This window comes from Chamaea fasciata, unplaced genomic scaffold, assembly GCF_029207755.1.
Source record: "Chamaea fasciata isolate MVZ Bird 193981 ecotype frontalis unplaced genomic scaffold, bChaFas1.0.hap1 SCAF_3, whole genome shotgun sequence".
NCBI classification, from domain to species: domain Eukaryota; kingdom Metazoa; phylum Chordata; class Aves; order Passeriformes; family Sylviidae; genus Chamaea; species Chamaea fasciata.
In genome coordinates, this window is record NW_027094088.1 from 82,331,546 (window position 1) to 82,356,021 (window position 24,476).

At 38.3% G+C, this 24,476-nt stretch overlaps 1 long non-coding RNA gene across 1 annotated transcript; it reads left to right on the forward strand.

Moving 5' to 3' along the window:
• Positions 1-4,460: 4,460 nt before the first annotated feature.
• On the forward strand, positions 4,461-24,453 carry LOC136287184 (uncharacterized). Its single transcript, XR_010720093.1, has 3 exons — positions 4,461-4,927; positions 6,764-9,262; positions 23,156-24,453. It is a non-coding gene; the product is annotated as an uncharacterized lncRNA (long non-coding RNA).
• Positions 24,454-24,476: the final 23 nt, after the last annotated feature.

Here is a 24,476-nt window from a genome sequence, read left to right on the forward strand (position 1 = left end):
TTCAGTCTTAATCAAAACAATAATAAATGTATCCAACAACTATGAACTGGGATTTTCAAGTTCGGCTGCTGATGAAGCACATTGACCTGAACAGATACTCCAGTCGTATCTGAGAAAGATTGTGTCTAAAATGCTGATCAGGAATGCTTAAAGACCACAGCTGCCACGCAACCTTCAAGACCAGAATGAGAGGTTGGAATGTGAGCTTTGTTACAAAAGTCACACTCTTTCAAAATGTGCAGGAAGCTCAGAGGTAAAGTGCCCCTTCCATGCCAGCCTTAAGTCAGTACATAAGCTCCCCACCTGCAAGGGACAGTGCCATAGTGTCAGGGCAATGCTGACCTGAATTGCTGTGGCAGGGGCATGATCACATAGTCCAGGCACTGGCACAGAAACCCTGAATTTGAGTCTCAAATGGCTGCTCTGCTCACTAGGATTTTCTTTGGGAATTTGCAAGGCAGCATTGTGTTGCGTGGCCACGCTCAGCCTGCTGAAGGGAACTTTTATGGCTGTCTGGGTGGATGTTCAGTTCAGACACACGCAGCTGTTAAGTGCAAACTTGAAAGTCTGACCCTCAGCCTTTTTGGAAATGTCTCCTATTAAATACAACATGCTGCTGAAATAGAAAGCAAAACATAAAGGGACCTGTGCTGATCCGAGAGAAAACTTTTTCCTTCAATATGAAGGATAAAAATCTAAAAGCAACTGGACAGAAGGGGAAAAAACTCTACTCAAAAAGTCACATTCTGACAGGAAAATTATTTGAAAGATGAAAGATGGTACTCTGAGGAGTCAGAACCTGGGAATAACAAGAAACCTAAAGCTTTTCTTTTGGCAAGGCTGGTATTCTTCAATACCCTAGAGCATCTGTAAAAGTTTTCTTATGGAAAATGCTGACTTTTCTAAAAATGCAGTCAATGGACAAGGAACAGTGTATTCTCAGTGAATGATGGGTAGGCTCTGTGCTCCTGACAAATCCAAATTCAAGCTGAATGACCAATTGCCCTAATACAGGCTTGGAACAGCTCCATCTCTGCAGCACTGATTATATTGATAATTCCCTTCTCTGCTCCTTCTCTCTCTCTCTGTGTCTCTGGGATGTGTTTTTCTCTTCATTTCTAGCTACTTTTTCACCATTGTTATATGGTAAAGGAAGGCTTTAGCATCAATAGTAAACATTTTTTGAGGAAGAAATAACCCCCATGTCAAATTCTGAGTCCTGAATTGCTTAGAGAGCTCTGAAATGATGTAGAAAAATAGCACCCAACCAAGCCTGAGGTGGGACAGAAGCCAATTTTTTTTTCTTTCTTGGTTCAAACCCCTGAGAAGTTTCAAAGTGGGTAATCTAATGGTGTGTTCTGGATTTCAGGACTCCAAATAAGGTTGATGAAAGGCTAGTGGAACCCCAGGCTGTGGTGACAGAGCACAGCCACACTTCAGCCACACAGGAGAAAGGATAGACACAGGTTCCAAGAGGAGGTCGGTCATTGGTACAATTTGATACTCTCTTTTCCCTGGTCCTCTGGCCAACACCAGCTGCAGCAGTGCCTCTCCCTTACCAGGGCTCCTTGGTGCAACCTCATGGCAGATTATAGGGAGAAAATCGCATCCTGATGTTTCTTGGTTTGCCCATAAAATTGTTACTCAGCAGGTCTGGGGCTGGCCTTCTTGGGTAGGAAGCCCTACATTAGGGTTGTAAGGAGCTGGAGGAGATTCAACTAATGGCAAGAAAAAACAAATCAGAGGCATCTTTATATGCAAGTTATGCCATTGGGGGACTGTTCCAATAACTTTTATGTATTTTTCTAAAAGATAACATATTCACCAAATATTTTCAGCACTCAGTAGAATGACTCTGTGAAACTGGGATATTGTGTACTGCCATTAGTAAAAACAGTAAATCAGGCATCACAAAGATAAAATAAAAAGGGCTATAGGGGAAATAGAGCTGATTAGGTGTCATTCCCTGATTATATCTTTTCCATTATGTATTTAAGTTAATAATTTTTATAGTGTTTCACATGGACATGTGCAACAATAGAGCTACAAAAAAAGAATTTTGCCCCTGCTGACAGTGAAGCTCCAAATGCAATAGTTTATTTCCTTCTTGAAGGATACTTTTTCCATACTTTTATCAACAAAGTGAATCAATGACTCACTGCTTGCCAATACAACACTCACACTGCGTTTTCTCATTTCCCTAGAACCGAGACAGTCAGTATAAAAATAAATGTCTGTTCTCACCACTTCCTGTCCTGCTCTCCAAAAGAAGAGTTTCAGGGATTTAATTTCTCATCCTTGGTTTTCCCAATCTCTCTCTCATTATTGATGGGAGTGTCCTGCAACAGGAAATGGCCCTGTCATGTAAGCTTCAATGTGTTAAGGACTTCTTCCAGCTAAAAATAGGTACCAGAACTATCTTCTAGTTTGTTTCTCTTCTTTTGTGTTGAATTCCTAATGTCATACATAGTATAGAGCTTAGAATAAACTCAACCTTTTATGCCATTTAAATGCAACAAACTGCTTTTAACAGCCTGCTTTGCAAATGTACTTGAAATCCTATTAAGTATTTGCCACGTGACTCATGATGTGTCCATGCTTCAGGAAGAATTGGTACAAGATACATCTGCTGACTTCTTTCAAAGATTAATATCTGCATTAGAAAAGCACTGGGTAAAAATCATGAATGAGGCCACACTAGGATCTGTGTATGGTCTTAGGTCCTCAGAAGGGAAATACCTTTGAGTTAATGGTTCACTGTCCCAAAATCTCAATGGAAAACTTTGTATACTCTTAGTGTTGTTGCCAATGACATTCAAATCCAAAATATCTGATTGTGCATTGAACCACTGTTAATCACCCTAACATTCAACACCATGTATCTGGGTACATATAGTGCATATTCATCCTGCACATGAAAAATATGGTCTAATTAGCTTTTTCTAATAGAGATATAAAAAAGCACAATGCTTGCATTTATTGTGTAAAATATTATATAATTAGATAATCTCTGATAGTGAATGGCTTGGGGAAAAAGACTCAGGGCTAAGAAAGTCATAGATTCTGATTTCAGCAGAATCTAATTTTATTTGGAAATAGTTGTTACCTGACCTCTTTCCTCTGTACATTAGTCAATATGACTGGAAAACCCATCGAAAACAAGGCTCTCTGGAACTGTTTGTTCAACTTGAAGATAAAAAAATTCTGCTTAAACACATCCAAATGCTTTCCACTGTGAAAAGAGTCTCTCTTCTTTCTGGCAGTTCCTTAGTCATGAGATTAAAGTTGTGAAAAAAAAAAACCCAAAAAACACCCAAACCTGTGACACCAATGCCTTAAAAAAAAACCTATTAATAATTACAGTTTTAATGAATGGCATCCTGAAGATTTAAAATACAAATTCAGTGGAGCAGCACTAACAGTTTATTCCTCCCACCAGCACAATTATCAGGTCAAGGCTGCAGAGAGGGAGAAAGGTTTAATTTTTGGAAGTGAGTGGGAGAGAAGGTTCCGACTATGTGGTCCTGCAATGCATGACACTCTTGAGTTTTCCCTGATAGTGCAACTGAGGAAGAAGACCTGTTTTGGAGCATGGCTGTGACAGTGATGAAAAGCAAAAGGAACCCTTAAGGGAGAAGGGAAGGTAAATTTGACAGACACAGTGGGACACCTTTGCCAGTTTTCACACTGCCTGTCACAGCCGATGAGCATTATTTGGCCAACATGACATAAACTTCCACGGCAGCATCTCTCTTCAAGCCATTCATTACCAGTAGAGCTGCTGGGCTTGGCTTTGTGAGGAGCAGAATGTTGAGCATGTCAGTTTTGATGGGATTTCACTGGAAGGTTTCCTTTTCACTTTGGATTGACTATGGTTGAGCTCCGTGAATTGTTTATGACAGTGTGTCTAAATCCACCTCTCCCCATGCTGGCAGGATTGCCAGTGCTCCCTGCAAACCATTTCTTCATGTCGTGCCTGCATTCTTGTCCTTCTTTCATCTGCCCAGCCATTCTTTTCAGAACTGCTTATTCACCTTTGCATGTCAAATGTCCATGTCTTTCATTCAGCTTTTTCTTACAATTCACTTCTGTCAGAAGCCTCTATCTAGAAGAGAGAAGAATATTATCCCTTTTTTACTTTTTTTTTGCTTCCAAATTAAGCTTTAGCGTGATTTTACTAATCCTACATGTAAACTGTAAAAATCAAAATGGAAATAAGGAAAAAAATAGGATTTGTTAAATCATGAGTACATGTTGGTTTACAGGGTCAGGCAGGTGATCTGAAGCTATATTATACTTTCCAGCCAATGTCAGACAAATTGCTTAATGACTTGCTTCTAGGAATATACAATTTTTATTTCATTAATGGAGGATTTTCACCTTCTTGACTTCATGAATAAGTAGATATAGACACAAGTACATCTCAGTCTGAAGATAATCAAGTGTGTGGTGGAGTGAAATTTGCTTCCCTCTGCTATGCTATATCCTAGTGATGTTAAATCCTGAATTAAGATGCATGACTGCACAGTTCCTTTACAGATAAGAATGGTTTCTTTCCTTGAATGCTAAAATGGTTCCATGGCATCAGGTAGAAAATTTGTGATACAAAATATCTTGAGAAAATAATTGACTCAGTGAATAATTTATTGAATTTACTGAAAATATTGACCTAGATTTAGTGTTTCCACATTCAGAACACAGAAAATGAGTTAAATTGGTGTGTGGAGTTAGCCTAGAGAGAGACTGTTGCAGCATGATTAATTTACAAGTGTGAGTTGTTACTCAGGAAAAGCCACTTAGCTATTAAATGCTCTGCTTGGGTTAAACTGACATTTTCTTCAAACTAAGACCCGTGCCTGATGTTGCCAACCATTAGTGAAGACAAGCTGTGAAAAAAAGAAATTGGGAGCAATTAGCAGGCTTGGGGGTAGGTAAAGTCTGCAATTCTGGGCCTTCTTAGTCTTCACTTTTATTTTTTTAATCACCTTTGAACCTGATTTGATTCCAGGTATCCATCAGCCTGGTGGCTTAGCCACATCTTATCCATTTCTGTATTCAAATTGCAGAGGCTATTAGAAAGTCTGGTACACTGAAGTTTAAAGTACCTTAAATATGTACTACCCTACTTCTCAGAAAAGTGGCTGCTAGACCTGCCTAGGCTTTTTGTCAAAAAAAAGAGCATCAAATAGCAGAGAAATTTCAGAATAGAAAATTTTATTTCATGTCCAGAAGAAAAGGAAAGGCTGGAGATAGACAGCAGCACAGTTAGGTAATACAAAAGGAAAATGAAATAAAACTGATAGATGAATGTAGCTTTCTGTTCATTGTGTAGACTAATGTAGTTTCTTTTGACAGACTCCTTGTTTTAGTGGACATCAGATAACCAAGCTCACATGATGTCAGGCCTTTATAGAATGTATCAGACAAAGATTTTAGACTGAACATGTACTGCACCTGCAGCCATCTGCTTGTGTAGACATACCCTTTCTCACCAGAACACATTTTGTCTTGCCTGATTTACATGAATTGTGCAGTTTTTGGTTATGTACAGCAATCAAAGAACCAGCCTTGCCCAGCACCAGGCATGACTGCTGGCAAAAGTACCCAACAAAAAAATCTAAAGCTTGCTAAAATCTTAAGCTTTTAACAAGTCTTATTTTGCAGAAAGTTTTTTTTTTTTGTTTTTTTTTTTTTTTTTTTCAGGAAGAAGTTCACAAAATGGATCATATTATTTTTAAGAAAAAAAAAATTGTGTCAGCAAATGCTGGCTACAGGGGAAGGGCTCTAAGGGGTGTTGGATTCAACGTGCTGTGGCACTTACAAAAGGAATGGTGGAAATGTTTAAGCTGAAAGAGGAAGTTAAAGAGAGATAGCCCAAAAGCTGTGGGGGAAGTAGTGGGGACCTCCAAGATTGTAGAGGGATGGGAGGCCAAGCTTGGATGCTTGCCAAAAAGGGGTCTGGTTGGGGTTCAGGCTACCATATCACTGTGTTTACACTCACCCTTTAAACTGCTATTTGCAACACAGAAGTCATTAGGCAAACTAGGGTAAACAACTCTCTATGTGCTAGCAGCTTCAAAATGATGGTGATTTAAAGAGAAAGAGAGGATGGCAGAAATGGTTAGGTTTTGTAAAAGGATCATGGGAAAGAGAAAGGAAAAGGCATTTTAATCTTTGCTTCATAAATAAGTGACCAGTAGTGGGAAGAAGGATTAAGAAATCCCACAGTGTCCCCTACTTTTGACAAGAGTACCCCAAGCATTCATGTGAAGCACCATTAACTCCTAAAATAGCATATCTCTTTCAGTGCAATGACAACAGGAGATTCAGGGAGTCCTTCAGTTTGCAAATGAAGACAACCCATCCCAGCCATCTACTTATGAGTGTTATGATTTCAGATACAGATGTCTGAGCTCTCTTCAGAGTCAGTAGGGAGAGCCCAGGGAGTGAGACTCGACCTCAGGCTGAGCAGAGTTGGTTTTCTGGGAGACTGGCTTTGTATGGGACATTGGACACCTAATTTGCTTGTAGACACAAATTAAAAATCTTAATAATACTGAGTGTAAAAAATGCATTATCAAATTAGACTTAAGATATCTGTTCCTTGAGGATGTTGAAATCTGTTAGAATGTCTATAATACTTATCATATGCAGGAAAACAAGAGCTGCACTAGTTTCCGTGTTCTTTTAACAGTGTTTTCTTTGCACAATGCTGTCCTGCACCAGCAACTCATATATTTTGTATCTGAACTTTTCTGAACAGGAACTACTGTGTATAGGCAAAAGAAGTCTTCTCCAGAGATAGAAATACCTCTGCTGAAGATTTGCAGACCCTCTTCCACTCTTTACCACTTTTACCAAACCTGTCACAAGCTGGACACACTCATCGAGACAGTGCCTGTAGTCAAGCCCTTGGCCCTTGTAACCAGTAAGAGCGGAAAAAAGAAGTACCACAGATAAACCTGCTGGGTCCTTTCAATGTGTAAGAATCTCTTTTTCTTGTATTGTATGTAGGGCACTCAGCCTGAGAGTATCCTCACAAACCTGCTCTGATAGTGTCCAATACTCCACATCTCCTGTATCATGGAACTGCTGATGGTGTACCAGCCAAGATGCAACGCTTAAAAAATTTCAGGAATGGCCAAGGAACCAGCAACTTAGCATCAGGCACTGAATATCCTTTGGAAAGCACATCCTTTTTAGTTCACAGGTGGTGTGAGGAGAAACAATTGACTTGAAAATTACAGCAGTTGTGCAATTTCTTCAAATTGACATAAACCAAGGAATAACTACTTAGAATAACCAACTCCTTACTCCAGGACATGATCAGAACTAGAAAATTATATTGAAGCTGGGAAGATGAAGAGATGTTTGGATATGCTGAGATCACAGTTTTCAGCTGTAAGCACAGGAGTGCACATTTTAACAATGGAGCAGATGCTTCCAATTATCTGCAATAAGGAGAAGGGACACTTGAAAATCTAGCTGGTATTAGGTGGCTGTCAGAAGGCTCTTGGATAAGAAGAAAAGGATGCAAAGTGCAGCAAAATAATTTCGCTTTCATAACACATTAATTTTAAGACTGCTTTACACGTTTGAAAAACTCGTGTGTATTCTGATGACTGAAAGCAAAATATTCAAACTGGAAAATTTAATGTACAGTGCTTTTCCTATTTTAAACCATGACAAACTTTACTCATGAAATATTTCCTTTGATGTTCTACAATGTTATTCAAATTTAAATAGATTTACATGTTTAACTGTGCTTACTGCTTGCTCATGTAGTGCTTATATATGAACTGAAAATAAGATTCCCATAGAAAGGGACAGCTTGTAAAATACAGAACTGTACAACATAGGAGAAATATAAATGTAGCCTTTTTATTCATTCTTTTGCAATTACTATATGCCACATCCTGAGGCATGTTTTTGATTTGCTATGTGTTCGGGAAGGCTGAATGACCTGCCCAAACCATGCATGTGCTGACAGGCAAATTCATGTCTTGTCATTTGTTCCTCGGTCTGTACTAACTCAGGCTGCCTGCACTCTCTGCTGAAGGCATGCCTGTTTTTTTTCTCCTGAGCCTCGTGAAGAAGACAAGAACCACAGACAATCCTTCTCTGCAGTGTGTCAAGCCTGTGTTCCAGACACACCTTCACACTTCCCCTCCACTCTGATAGTTGGGCTATCACAGTCTTGTCCATATGGCACACAGATGAGCAAGGTGCTAGCAGAAGACACAATGGTAATTGCAGATATGCAGGCTTTGGATAAGGGTGCTCTGAACAAGCCAACACCAAGCTCAGGATCTCTCCACATTCACCCATGCAGCCAAGCTCTTTGACCATATTGACAGCTTGTGTCAAATTATCCAACAATGAAACCAAGATTGTGAGTTTGTTCTCCTGGGCAATCCCAAATGTGATTTTGTTTGTGAGTTCCAGCACTCTTCTTTCTTCTTTGATTATCTGGGGGTGCGGGGGGAAGTCAATAAAACAGAAACAAGCTTTTGGTGAAAGATTTGTGCTTTTAGCATTGTTTCTTTTTAAGATGCATCCATCTTGGCTGTATAGAAAAAATGTTATTTCAGCTTGCCTCCACAAAAAGTATGAGAAAAGTACATCACAAATTTTATCATAAAATTTTTGAACTTATTGACAATTGAGATAATATTTTGCTGATAAAATAAACATACCTTTTTAAAAGTTTTCCCTCACTCCACTGCTTTTAGATGTGATTGCTAATTTATATGCAGGATTTACACACAGCAGAGCTTATCCACACTTCAGATGCACCTAAAAAATCCTGCAGGAAAGTGCTCTTTTCTTGGCAGTTTGTGCAAAACCTCAAAACCAAATAACTGAAATTTATTTGAAAATTATTATTTTGGGACTATATGCACTCAATAGTACTACCAACTAAAATTGTGTCTACATAGAGGAGTGTTGAAATTGATTAAAGGTAACACATTCTTCATTCAGCAAACTTCCTAATGATTACTTTGGGTCAGATAATTATTCTTACTCTTGGTGTTCTGCTAAGTTCCCCAGATGATTTGACATTGGCCTTTCCTGGATAATTTGTGGTGCTATGAAGAAAGAGGGAATAATGAATTCTACATTTCAATTAGATGCCTCATTTCATTCTTCCTCAAGAACCACAGGAAGCTGCTGAACACTGATAGCAAGTTAAAGAAATTCTGAACAGCTGGATATCACCCTTCCTCCAAACACTGATCCACTCTGGGCAAGCCAAGGAAAGGTAATTTCTTGCTTATTTGGATGTGTGGACAGAAGTCTTGGAGGTTATTACTGTGACTTCACTGCTTGGTATCAATGTCATTTTGTAAAGAAAGTGAGTCCAAGTCAGTAGATTGGGTACACCATGATCAAGTAAGGTCTCATGCCCTCATTTACCTGCCTGGAAAAAAAGACAAGGAGTTCAAGGAAGGAAATCCAAAAGGGTATGATTAAAATGTTTAAGTCTTCCTGAAAAGCTTTGGAATAGGTTTTTCAAACATATCCTGGTGTTTGAAGTTTGTTGAACAAAACAAAGTTCAAGAATGACTACTGCAGAAGATCAGACATGCATGATCTGCTCAAAGTGCTGCCAGTACTCTGCTCTGGCTTTGTGGGCTTTATACATCAGTCTCTTCTGCCTCAGAAGTATACACATCATTTTTTCCCCTAAATATTGTACCTCAAGAAGTTAAAAATAACAAAATATGTGAAAATGGAGACAAAAATGAAAATATAATCAGTGATATTATCTTAAGTTAATTTTCAATTAAAATTTAATTATGTTGTAATATAATACCAAGAGTACAAGGAGCAGTTGGAGTTGAATTCATAGGCCTTTAATGGCCTTTTAAACATCCTGGAGTATCTGAGACACCTGCACGTAATTTGCCAGATAATATAGGACCTATGTGAAACTTCCATCTTTCTGGAACAAGGAAGCAGGAAGGATGTCTTGAAGTGATGCTAAATATAATTTTGACTAGTAATTTTCACCCCTTTTTTCTAGGATTACATTTGAAAGACGGCTACAGATAAAGCTCTTCTGTGTATCTGTTCTTGTCTGATTTCTACCATACAAAGCAGCTAAGTAGCTTTACTTATGTAGGTTAGTAAAACAGTGGAAACAGAAGTATCCTATTTTCTTTTCATTTTCCTAACTGGCAGGAGGTACATTATCTTCTGAAATTCTGCATAGGTGTATTGTATAGTTAATATACTTTAATGACAATTCTCTACATTAAATAGAGGTACTGATTGGTTCAGTACATAAGTAAAAGTAATTTTAATCAGCTGGATATCAACCACATCTATTGCCATGTGACAGAAAAAATGAGAAATCAGGAGAAGAAAATGTAATATTAGTGATATAATATGATATGCAAGTTCATGAAGCACTTCATATTTTTTTAGCCTGAAAAAGAGAAGCCTGAGGGCGGATCTTATCAATGTAAGCAAGTATTTGAAGGGAGGTGCCGAAAGGATGTAGCCAGGCTCTTCTCAGTGGTTCCAGCAATAAGAGTGAGAGACTATGGGCATAAACTGGAACATGGAGGGAGTTCTACCCAAACATGAGGAAGAACTTTACTGTGTAGGTGTCTGAGCACTGGAAAAGGTTGCTCAGAGAAGTTGTGGAGTCTCCTACTCTGGAGACATTCAAAAGTAATCTGGACACAATTCTGAGTACGGTGGTCTGGGGGACACTGCTTGAGCAGGGACGTTGGACCAAGTGACCTCCGGTGGTCTTCCCAACCTCACCCATCCTGTGATTCAGTGTGTGATGTACAACTGGCATTCAGATTACACAGTTAATTATGCTAGTGTGCTTTCGTTAAAATGACATGCAGAGTATGTCCCAGGTAGGGGGATATGGAAAATAGCACATAACAGTGTATTTGCATCTTTTGAAGAACTTCAGCATTTCAAAAGCCGTTTCAATCTAATGCAGGTGTTTCACTGTGGATTGTCAAAATGTTTGCATCAAACATGTATCAACCAAATTGGTAAGAGAAACATTATTCTCCTACAAATTTTGCCACAATAAAAACATCATAAATCCATATCAAAACTTGGAAGTAAATATCTGAATTTAAATAGATTTGAGAAGCCAGAAGTAACAGAAAATGAAAATATAGCAACTGACCAGATTCCTTCTGACTCAAGGGCAAGTGAAACAGTGCAAGTTGACAGGCAGTCCAATTTTTGGACAAGATAACCTTGTTGCTCCATTGAGTAACTCAAGGAAAGGAAGTGTTGAGATCCATTTTCCAACTTCCGGGTTTGACTTCTAAATACTACTAAAACTAAAATGCTTTCTGAACCAAACATTCATATTCAAGTGGATAGATCACTTCTATCACACAGGAGATAGGGTAAAGAACAGAAAATACTGTTAAGCCAAGGCCTGGGCTTTATTGTCATAGATGGATCATAGCACAGCTTCCTACATAAAATTGTCAAACTCAATAGAAATTAGAGATATGTACACAGTACTATCCAAGTGTAGAGTTCAAAACTTATTTTTAAGAAAAATTGTTTTCCCAAAGCCATATGAAAAATCCCCCTGACTTCTGGCAGTGCCTGTAGGACCAAGATGTAATGTTTAGGTAAGATATGATGAAACTAACAGTAGCATGACAGCATCAAGAGACAAACTGAAATCTAATTTCTGAGATGTAGCAGAAATTTGTATTAATCATTTTCTTAGTCTGCACACATCTTCAGTATGCAGATTAACATCCTGTGTAAAGCATCTGGCCATCCCAAAGACTCCCTGGGTAGTTCTTGCCACAGAATTGATCTGACTATGCAATATAAGATACTTGGAAATAGTCTGTAGAAACTGTTCCTTGAAATTATTGTGTAGGGCAATCTTATGCAGATAGAATATCTAGAATATGCTTCTTATTTAGTTTAAGGTACCCAGAGATGGATGATGCCCATGCTGGAGCAGTCACTCAGGACCATGGTTCAGCTGACTGTAACAACTGAACAGAACAGCACTTTGGGCAGTGTCTCCTGGTCCAGTTGAAGGTGCTGCTGGAAGGACCCTTGCAACAGAGACTCTCATTACCACCCAGACTGCAACCAGCCTGCTTGTTTATGAAATCTGTTTTTCCCACCCTATGCCAAAATCCATCAGTGTTTGTGCTTCTCTGCACATCCACTGCTTCTCCAACTGCAAGTCAGTGTCAGTCTAAGCCTAAATTGTGTAAAATATCATCTAAACGTGAACAGGCTGGCTCAGCCTGAGAGAAGTGCAGTTGTGTTAATAAGGTGCTTTCCCTGGGCTTATGGTATTGCTCAGATAGGAGAACAAACCTGGGGGAGTACTATGCTAACACAATTAAAGCAGTTCTAACATCTGTGCTGGCTGCTTAGAGGTAGACTGAGAATTTTTTCAATACGGTTATTCTCTCTGAGACATTAGAAAAGTAGGGCTACATTTTCTTGCTTTGCAGGAATTTTTCCTTTCTTTTTGCACAGTTTTTTACTGCTTTGGCTTCAAAGAAGCAGGACTACAAGGGCAAAAAATGAGAGCAGATTTAGTCTACCTAAATTAACTTCATTCCTTTTCTTCCCTAAAAAGGCAATTATTATCTTCTTAACACCATCTCAATAACATCAAATGATTTATCTTGATAAACCCCTCTTTACATAAAAGTCTGAAGATAGAAAGGGTTATCAATTTTGGTGAAATTAAACTCTTATATTTTAATTATTTTTATTGATGTATTTCTTCTTATTCTATATCTTTTACTTCATATTACTCGTGGCAGTATCTTACCAAAGAAAACAGGCCAAGACCTCTGTGTTTAAAGATAGAAATCTTGGTTAATTTAGTGCAGTGATAGGCTTGGATAAAGACTGTTCATTCTTTGCAGCCAACTTCTTCCACTATATTTAAGACTGCAGAGTGCTATGATAGGGGTTGTTTATAAGGACCACTGTGAATATCTTTCTATGATATTATCATTAATATCATTGCTGTGTTTAACTCCCATATAAAATTGCAATGAGTGAGAAGGGATAATCTTATTTTATATGTTTTGCATATAAAAAGTTTTGAAACCCTAACCTTGATTGTAACCTCCAGATAAAATTGGAATAGCATAAAAATGAGTAAGGATGATAAAAATACAACAGCAATTAGGGCAAATCACTGTGCTATACCTTAGATCTCCAAGACAGTGTTATATCCCTGCCTCTGTTACAGCATTGTTTTTTCAGTTATTTTTCCCTACCTTATGCTATTTATCGAATAACCTTCTTCAAGAAAGGGGAGAAAAGTTCCACATGGTACGTCTATATTCTAAGTGATCTTCAGTTCCACTACAGTGCTTTCTCATATAAGAAAGTAATTTCTGGTCTGGATTCATAATAGAAGAACAAAATAGCCTGCCTATTTTCTATCTTCAACAGATTTTCCAGAAACAGCCTTGAGTTACTCAGATCAGGGTCCCTAACCTGCCCTTTCTCACCAAATAAGGAGCATGAAACGAAAGGGAATGGCAAGAGACTCTCACCTTATGGGGTAAAAAAGCAATTTTGTTGTCAGGTAGCAAATTGCTCTATCCAACTGGAAAGATATGACTAAAAAGGAAAATAGAAATTTACCTGAAAGATATTGAAAGGTGAATCCTTACCCCTGAGGAACTGGTCTGTATGGAAAAGCCTGTCAGTGGGGGATCTTTTCCTTAAAAATTTAGGCTTACACAATTGCTATGCAAAAGGAAAAGGCTCAGAGGTTTTCCAATAAAAGGACGGCACAAACCAAAAGCAGCCAATGGGTTCATGAATCAGAAATTTTACAGCAAGTTTCACTCAGAGAAGGTGGGTGCTGAGGAGCTTCATTTATCCATGGCTCTGGGGAGCTTCCATCTCCTTGTAAGACAGGATGTGTACAGCGAGGGAGAACAGGGTGGAGTTCCCTTTATCCAGGATTGTAAAGATTTTCCAGAGGCCTGTAGAACCCTGATACTGTGCAGACTGGGACTGTGTGTATTTTCTTATTCTTAGGTCAATATCCTTTCAGAAACTTGCAACATTCTCCAATGGAGTGTCAGAGGAGGTAGAGGATAGGAGGGTGACATGGTCTGGTTTCACCCCTGTCCAGGTACCCAGATGTATCAGAGAGGAGAAGAAACAAAGAAGAAGCAGCCACTCCCCATTGCCATGGGCATCAGTCCCTGCCAGCCCAGGCAGCCATCCTGGGCCTCCCCTGTCATCCATGCCCCCTGTGACACAGCCACCACCAGCATTCTACCTGCAGTGACTCAGCCATGGCATCAAAAGGGTTGGTGTCTGGAATTAGTGCTGCATCACTGTGACATGGCTATTATTTTTCACTCTGCAAGAGAGAAAAAAAAAACTGATGAATAATCATTATGGTAAAATCTGGGCAACTAGTAATGCTAGGGATGAAAATTAGGTAGCTGTAGAAGAAAAGTAAAGGACAGCAGCTCAGCAAATGTAGAAAGAGAATTTAAAGAAGCAGGTCCTACCTACTGCTCAATTTTGAAGATTTATGGGGCACTTGCTGCTGAGATTTGTAGGTTTGAAGACTAAATGTTGGAAGAATGGTACTTGTCAAGTTGACTGAAGGTAATATTTTACAGTTTTCAGATTAAAGACATGTCCAACATTAAAGCTGCATCTACAAAAGGGTGACACTGCTGAGGAGGTTTCATCATGCAATTTCATTTCTTTCCCAGAAATGCACCAATGATTTTGACAGAGACTCTCATCTTTAGGCATCACTACATACTTCAGTTGGACACTACCATGAAATACATGAATTAGCTTCCTTGAATCAACTTGATTCACTGCAGGACATTACATTATCTCTAATTGACAAGACAAGAGGCAATGGCTACAAACTGCAATAGGAGGTTTAATCTAAAATAAAGGAAACCCTTTTGCACTGTGAAAGTAACTGATCACTGACACAAGTTGCACAGAGAGGTTTTAGAGTCTCTGTCCTTGGAGATATTCAAAAGCCATCTGGTCATGGAACGGGGCAGCCTGCTCTAAGTGAACCTGCTTGAGAAGGGGCTTGGACCTGATGAACTCCAGAGGTCCCTTCCAACCTCAACAGTTTAATAATTCTGTGGTCTTTGGTGCATGAAAACAATTTATTTCCCCATATGTAATTCCTCCTTAATTATTTTAATTTGACAATTGTTTAAATAAAATTGGGAGCAAGGAAAATTGATTATGTACAGAAGTGAGATGACCTTTAAGTAATCAAGTTCAACTGCAAATTATAATAAACTTCCAGCGAAATATGACACATCCTTTAAATGGTTCAACTTCTGTGTTTGCCAACTGTACCTACTATTGACATTCCGCAACGGGCAAGCAGGGAAGTGGTTGGAAATTATAGGATCCTGTTGTTAGAGATAGGGTAGAGGAATATTTAAAACATACTCCCAGACACCCTTAAGGATGCAGTATCCAGCTCACTCAGCTGGTGTGTAGAATACTTCTAGTTGGTGTTTATGCCCTTCCCTACTGTGTTTAACACTCACCTGAGAGCAGACACTGTTGGCAAGGTTATCCCAGCTTCTCCTTTCATCATTTTGTATCCTTTGCTTCTAGGATGCCTTGTCTAACCGTGCTCAAACAATTGCTGGGTTTCAAGATGCTCCAGGTACTTGGGCTGCTATTGACTGGACTGTACTTTGTACATTCTACACGAGACAAGGCCAAAAAATGCATTGAGAAAACTACTTGTTGCTGTTGGCTACTATGTAATGGTTACACAGTAGGCCCTGAGAGCTCATGAGATTAGATAAGAAAGTGTGGTGCTTCCAATAGCTGTGATGAATTCGTGATGATCACTACCTTGTCAGCCCATTGGTAGTGGCAACATGAAATAATCAGGTGTTTTATCTCCCAGGAAGCCTTTAGTCAGGTTTTATTTGTTTGTTTTTGTCAGGATGGGGTAGGAAAACTTTAAAAAAAACAACAATCAAAAATAGAAATGAGAAAGCAAGCACCATCCAGTGCTTTACTGCCATTCCTTAGTTGCTTCAGTTGTGTTACTTTATCTGTTGCTGGCACATGCAAACAGTCTTTGGGAATGTGGTTGCTGCTCAGGAAGCAACAGTTTTGTAAAAATTCACGGTAGCAATAAAATATGGTAGATATCTTCAAAGGTGCAGAGAAATTTGTTTCTGCTATCCAGAGAAATTTATGATTCTATGGAGTCGATCATTGCAGAGTTGTACTGATTTGAGAGAATTTTAAACCTTGCTTATCAGTGTACAAAAAAGGTATTAAAGTTTCCAGAAGGGCGAGGGTGGGACAGGATATAAACAAGAACAAAACATAACAGAAACCACAGAAACCTACTGAACAAAGTATCGGTCTGTTTATTTTTGCTTTAATTGGGTTCTCATTTTCCTTCCAATCTATGGATGATCTGGCTGTTGGGATAGTTTGAAAGGAGTGGCATGGTTATATGAGCAAAGGCTGTGACCTGCTTCAATCCTCCCTCCTTCCACACTTCAGCAACTGGTGCACTTTCGAAAGGAAATGAAAGACAAATGGGCCTGTCAAGATTTAATGATGAAAAAAACAATAAGGAAAACATGTTTTAATTTGATAGTCTTTGTATTTTACACGGGAAATACAAAAAGGCAAAAGGGATTTAAAAGATCACCTTTAAGGCACCCAGTTCTAAGGTTTCAATAAACACGCTGAAAAACAAGTTCTTTGATTATTTTTCTAGCTCCCAGAGAAGCAGCACTAAAATCATGAGTACCGTTATAAGATGTGAGTAAGAAGCAGCACCCAAGGAAATGAAAAAAATATTAGAATTGTTATTATCTATGCTTACAATAGAAGTATTGCATAGTAGATAAGAACACTGGAAGGATGCTTTTTTCGTATCTTGCATTATATCTTTCTGAACAAAACCCCTCTGTAGACAACAGAAGCTTCTTCTAATAACAAAAATGTTGGCTGAAATGAAATTCTTGACATACCAATCATTCTCAGCAGCAAAGCCATTTTTCATATAAAACATGCTTTGGAGTAGCCTTTAATGAAGGTCTCAAACCAACTCATGTAGCTTATTTTCTCAGAGATGGGAGTATTTAAACAAATTTAATAGAATATCTACTATAGAGACAACACAAATGTGCCCTGCCAAATCAGATTATTTATTTTTAAAGGACAAAAGGGTTCGCTCTTCCTTCAAACCTACTTGAACACACATTTTTTTTAGCTGAAATGGATGATGGTTTTGATTAAAATTAATTGCCCACTGTGAAAACTCCTCCCCCTGCACCACAATCAAGGAGAAAGTTTCCAGAATAAACAGGCTTCAGACCAAATGCTGTGAAAGGAGAAACTTTTTCCTGCTATAGCTACAGCTTCTCTCTACATTAAAGGAATGCTTATAGGCTAACATGAAACAGTTGAGTAACTGCTTATATAATCTGTTATCTTGTTCTCCGAATTCTTTTGCTATTATAACTTAATGGGAAATTTAAAGTGATAATTTAGGAGTAAATTTTCTAAGGTCTTCATTTTAGCAATGCTAAAAGTGAATTTGGTGCATGTTCTTTGGAATGTCCTCAAGGCACTGCTTTGCAATAGTACAGTTAGCTTATCTTTGTTGTAGTTAAATCATAATTTATAAACCAGAAGTTGACAGCGAGTGTAAAAGACCATATTAAGGATCATGTCTTTGGGTAAAAAATCATCAATGAATGGGATCCTACTTCTTTTTCAGATGGAAGGAAGGAAGGAAGGAAAGAAGGAAAGAAGGGAGGGATGAAGAGAGAAAGAGAGGGAGGGGGAAAGAGGGAAAGAGGAAGGAGAAAAAGAAAGAAAGAAAGAAAGAAAGAAAGAAAGAAAGAAAGAAAGAAAGAAAGAAAGAAAGAAAGAAAGAAAGAAAGAAAGAAAGAAAGAAAGAAAGAAAGAGAAGAAAGAAAGAAAGAAAGAAAGAAAGAAAGAAAGAAAGAAAGAAAGAAGCAAATACTAACCTAAACAAATAAAAAACTGCTTTGATTTCTACACAGATAAATAGAATTCCAGATTACACCCCAGATAACTCCTAGAAATTCACAGGTGAAGTTGACCTATATATTCACCAGCCACCCTGGAATGAACAAGCCCCACAGAGTGATCTTTAGGTTCAGCTTCATTTTCTGTCAGTGGGTGCTTCAGGAAACACTTAAAAACAGGAAAAGGAAAGTAGAAAATAGAAGTGGAAGGCTTTTTGACTTTCCATCTAGCTCAGTGGTTTTTCAAAGAGACAGAAATTAATTCCATTTACCACATATTAAAAAGTAATTAAACTTTTCTACATTTCCTGAAAAAGAAAGATTTTAGCTTGTAAACTCTAGCTTTGTTGTACCGTGCATCTCTCAGAGAAAGAATACCTCTGTGTTGTCTTTCTAGACACTTCAGCATTCCTCTGGAGGGAGAGAAATCAGCAAAGACATAAAGAAAACTGCCTTATAGCTCGAGGCTGTAAGGGGCACCAAGAGACAGCATTGAGAGGCAGTGCAGTGCACGCAAGAGTAGCTGCAGCCTCCTGACTCCACAGCATTCAGGAAGCTCTGTTTGTCTCATAAAGCAACATTTAACGTGATCTTTTCTCGGCCTGTTGTTAAATAATAAAACCACCATTAAGACAAAGTAGTAGGCCTTTTAAAGACAGGGAACTTATGCCAGTTGTAATGATCATGCCTGACTAATAGATTGAGGTATACAGGAAGGGCAGCAGGAAAGAGTGGCAAAAAGCAGAGGATTACGCAGTATAAATCCTCACGAAAGGAACCTAAAAATTCTAAGCAATTTAAAAGGGAAAATTGCTTTGTGTCACATTGCACTTACATTTTATGCTAGAAAATAAAACAGGTCTCTGAAACACAACAGTTGGCTGTAGCAGCAAGTTCTTCCTGAGCTGAGGAAAAGAGCCAGATGTCTTATAGACAGGCAAGCAGCTGCTCTCCAGGCATTTGATTGCTATTTTATATCCAATATCTAGATCAAATGTGCCACACAGCTATCATTTATTTATATTGCATGGCTCATACTTACAGGTTAGAATCTGACTTTTTAAGGTATTGTTACAAATTTGTGTTCAAACCTTCTTCACTAGCCCTCTTTTGCATTCCATCTGTCCTCCTAAACCAGAGAACAAAACAATTATGTTTGCCTATTTAATAAAATGTGTAACTCAAGTTCTTATTCACCTTTAACATATTACTTCTTATTTGATTTGTCTATTTGAAACCTGTTTCAAAATGTAAAAATATCTCAGTGCTGCTTTTCTCCATCAGCAAATTAGTTCAGTCCCATACACCATATCCATTTATTAACTATTCTTCTAGTTTGAAAAATGCACAGAACGATATTGGGGAAAAAAAAATAAAAGTGGAAGATTCAAGCTCATTGCACAAATTGCTATGTTGGCCCTGGGTGGCAGGTTCATTATATGGACTTCATCTCAGAGGACCAGCCTGTCAGGCTGCAGACTTCTGGAGGTCATGAAGGTTATGGTGGATGTGCTGCTTTTGAACACCTGCTGAAACAATAAATAGACTTTCACAGTTGTGAAAAATGTATAGATTTCCTCAAAGTCTTTCATAAAGTTACTGAATGTTTCTGATTCTCCTTCTAAAAGAAAGCATCAAAATCAGGAAGAAAATGGTATAAAACATCTGCTTGCTTTGGAAATTCTGATTTATAAATGTCTTTCAGCTATACTAACAGCACAATTTGACAGTACCTTAAATTTCAGGGTCACATGACACCAATTCATGATAGCACTTGTTCTCATCTGCCCACCAATCTGTCATCTCTGATTAATTTAACATCCCAACCTCTTAAGCAGCTTCCAAATGCTTCCAGATTTAAAATGATAATAATAAGACAAATTTAGAGGAGTAGTCTGTTACAAAATATATTTCTCCATTTTCTTATCAAATATATGTTTTTTCCCAAAGTCATCGTGTTGTCTTGAGGACTTGAAATGGAGGATTTAATGTTATTTATTTAATGTTAAATCCATTTTTAAGGCCCTATTTTGTTAGAAGCTAAACCCATTTCTGACTTTTAAGGTTGGGGGTGGATAAGGTAATGCATTATACAGTGACTTGGTCACATAGCAGAAGTGCTGTGTCTCATTATAGCACTTTCATATTTCCCCTTTAGAGATGGCCTTGTTTAGCTGTGCTGCAACTCAACCATCTTTTTGAGAGAAAGAAAGGAAATCCAAAGTTTTTCCAGCGTAAGTCATAAATACCCTCAAAGTGTTCCTGAAACCATTTGTTGTACATTATAGTTCACAAACAGAACATGCTCCAGCCTGGAGTGGAACAGTAACACTCCAGATATCAGCAATACTCTGAAAGTTGATCTCACTTCTGTTACTATGCTATAGATGGGAAATGGCAGTGTCAGTATCGTTCTAAATTTCTTATATTTTTTGAGTGTATCTATCTGGTGAAAGGCTTTGCTGGAGTTTGGAGCAGTCTGCCCCAGTGACAGCTCAGCTATCTATTAATGAATTGCACTGTGAAAATATTTTTAATTGTCCCACCCTCTCCCTGAAAATAACATTCAGCCATGGTGGCATTTTGGGGATTGGAATTCCTGGAAACAGACTTTGAACCAAAATCTGCTTCCAGAAACTACTTACTGGGCAGGTCTGGATAATGAATATAGTTATGGAAAGTGAGGGTAAACAACTACTCAAGGACAAAACTTAAACAGAAAAAAAAAAGAGTAAACTCCTTACGAAAAGTTTTAAGTAGTTCTAATAGTGAAATTATACACCTTAAAAAGAAGTCCATTTGCTTTTCAGCAATTCTGAATCCAGTTCTAAGGCCCTCTTTGTAATGTAATGACATTGTTACTCCGTAGGACAATTACAGGATGCTACCACTCCTATGCAGGACCAAGCTACTTCATGAACATTGGAATAGCAAGTTTACCAAAGACTTGACAGTTCTAAATTTAAGAAGTTCAGGACCTATTAGATCAGAAACAAAAGGAGATAGTGCACAGGTTGCTCGTGAGGATATCTACAGTCTGAGGCATCACAGGATTTCACCAATGCCCAGCACCAAACTGCAAGGGAGGTGACGTCGAACCAGGGCAGGCAGGGAGCCCAGGGAAACTGATTTCTTTTCTTCCAAGATACCACCACAATGCAGATGGCAAGTGGTTTTTTAGACATGCATGTTTTACCAACTCATGCTCATCTCATAATTTTCTATGAGCTCCTCAATCCTATTCTGAAAAAGCACACAACAACCAGATGAGGTCTCTTGTCCACTGCTTGGATAGGTGGCTATTGCTGTCCGAGTACAGATCCATAGACTTTTTCTTATTGAATTATCTGCTTGTTTGCCTCACATCTCTTCTCTAAATTGTCATGAGTGTTTTGAGTTTTAATCTGCTACCTGCATTTCCTCCTAACTAGGTATCATTTGCAAATATATAAGGCACCCGCATTTTTCCATCAGCTGAGTTATTGAAGAAAATATCAACTAATTCTGGAACAAGCACATATTATTCCTGAAAAAACCCCACTCAATATATTGCTGTAGTTTGATTTCTTTCCTCTCCAGCCTTTTCATCCAGACCATATGTTCCCAGCTTAGTTACAAGAGTGTTCTAGGAGACAGTGTCCACAGACTCACTAAAATCAAGATGCAGTATCCACTGTTTTCGTGAAGCCATGTGAAGCATTATCCTATGACAGACTGAGTTTATTTTGGCTTGACATGGATTTTATTGACCAGTCCTTCCTCTTTATATACTATTTTGTAAATATTCATAACCAGTATGTTGTTTTGTCCACTATTTCTACAGGAATTGAAATTAATTCTGTTTCTTATAATTTTAATTTCACTCTTCTATTTCTTTTTAAAGATAGGCACCTTTTCTCTTCTGGATTTTCAGAACATCATTTTGGACTAGCTGATCACAAAATAGTTCATTTGCTTGCATAACTTCAAGTGTTTTCTTTCCCCTTTTAAGTTCTTGCCCTTTATGTCATAATACCATCTGCTTACAACTGACCTTTTGAGTGAAAAAAAAGGAGCTGAACCTATCAGCTTTCCTGGCATTGTTTGCAGAAGTCCTCCACTCTGCAGAGAAGTGGGCTAAGTCTTTCTTTAGCTTCCTCTGCCTGTTGGTGCACCAACATGCTGAAAAGCATGCATCACCTATGTACCACATGGTTTCACTCTCTGCTTTTGATTTTCTCTCTTTAGTCTCACATGTTCATCCATTCATCTTTCTTTAAATTCTTTTCCTTGGTGAGTGATCTACAGCTCCTTCCCTTCCTCCGCACTGTCATAACTTGCAATTTTTGCATAGTTTTCTTTTGCATAGTTTTGCATAAACTTGCATTTAACATAGTTCTTTTAAAGATCTGCCTACTGCACTTAACTCTCTCTCAGAATTGTCTCCCACAGGATCTCACTTACTAGTTCTCTGAATTCCTATAATCTGCTCTGCTGAAGTACATTGCATCTCTTCCTGTTTATCATGAATTCTGCTGCTTCATCATTGCTCAAGAATTGCCTGAGTTGCTTTTAACTATTACTTTTTCCTTTATGTTTTACCAAATTAAGAGGACCATATTGGGAAAATGTCATCTCTCTTTGCATTTTCCAACTTCTACATAGAAAATTTCCACCAAAACTTTCCAAAAATTAGCCGATTGCCTGGGGGCAGCTGTATTCCTTCCCAATGTGCAGATTTTTGAAATCAAAACATGCTGATGGCACTGAGTGCTGGTGTTTGGATAATTCTGCTTACAAAAGGTTCGTCATGTGATTTTCTTGATAGCTGTCCGACTATTGACTCCCATCAGGATATCAACACTTTTTGTCCTTTAAATTGTACTCAGAAATTATGAGACAACTTTTGAGCCTCTTTATTATTAACCTCAGAGGAAGAGATGCATGTACATTAACATATAAGGTAATACCCATGTCCTTTTCTCTGTCTACATGCCCTGAACAAATTCCACTGTTTATATTAATGTTCCTGCTAGATGAATCACCCCGTCAAGTCTTTAATAGGTCTATTAAGTCATAACTTTGAAATGTATTTATACTGCTACTTCATCTTGCTTTTTCTCCATGCAACTGCTGTTCAGACATGCCAGGGACAGAAAAATGAACCTGATTACAGAAAACAGACTGAGACTCCTAGAGAACAGCAGACATCTGGCTCTAAGAGACATGTAGAAGAGAAAGAATGTCTGGTCGCACTCTCTTATATTGAACACTTGTGGAAGAAAGCACCACTCGGGCTCTTGCACAGTCTCCCCCCATTCAGGCCAAGAGGCTCGTGGAAGCCAATGTGCTGCACCCAAAGCAGAACCTGCTGCAATCAGCTCCACAGACAGATTCAATCCTTATACTTACTTTTAATGTCTGTTGTTCAGATTTTTAGTGGTGACACAAATCCCTATATTAAATTCTTCTCCATCTGAGAATGATATAAACCTTTCTGTCAAGAACAGTAAAAAGCGTCTTCTGAAGATCAGCATTAAAGAACTGACCCAAAATCCCTGAAAGTGTTGGATCATCCAGTAATCTGAAAACACCCCTGATGTTAATTTATAGTGAATCTTAGAACATCAGAAAAATCTCAATGATTCAAGAAGTATTCATATTGTACAAGAAAGATTAAAGAGATGACAACAATATTTACAGGTTGGCAGTTTACAAGTGGTATAGGAATAATAATGGAAAAGAAGAAGGATTAAGAAATTGATAGAAAAATGAACTACAGCACTGACTGTTAGATGTCTCACATATGTTCATGTATGAAAAGGACACATTAATAACGAGGCAATTCTTGTAAATGAAAAGAGGCTTATACTGGATTAATCCTAGGTTCACGACCTGTTCACTGTGAGAAGAAGCTGACTGAAATTTTTTTTGGTTTTTTTACTGGCATAATCTAGTGTGATTTGGGAGTCATTCTGGTGACATCAAGAGAGTGAGGAGATTCGACAGGGTAAAACCACACCAAGACTGAAATCAAATATCGACTGAACAAATCAGATTTGCAGATTAACACTTGGAGCATTCCTGTGTCACATCATGATCCTTAGCACTGAGGGAAACAGAGATTACTGGCCTGACAAACAACTGACTCAGTGTGACTGAGGGATTTCATGTCCCTTTAACAACAGTTTTCGGAGAGGAAACCGTCTGTAAAGCCTAGTCTATGACAGCTGAGAAAGGAATCACCTTCCATTCGGGAACACTGGAATGTCAGCAGTCCTTGTACCAACTGAAATGCATGTTTTATATGTTTCCAAATAATGAGCTTGTTTACATGTTAGGAATAACACTATTCTGAATAATGTGCATGGGAAACTGTTACTAATAACTTTCTCTTAGAAGTAAATTTGAGAATCGATGTCATTCATAAAGAAATAAAGATGTGTATGAAGAAAAGCTTGC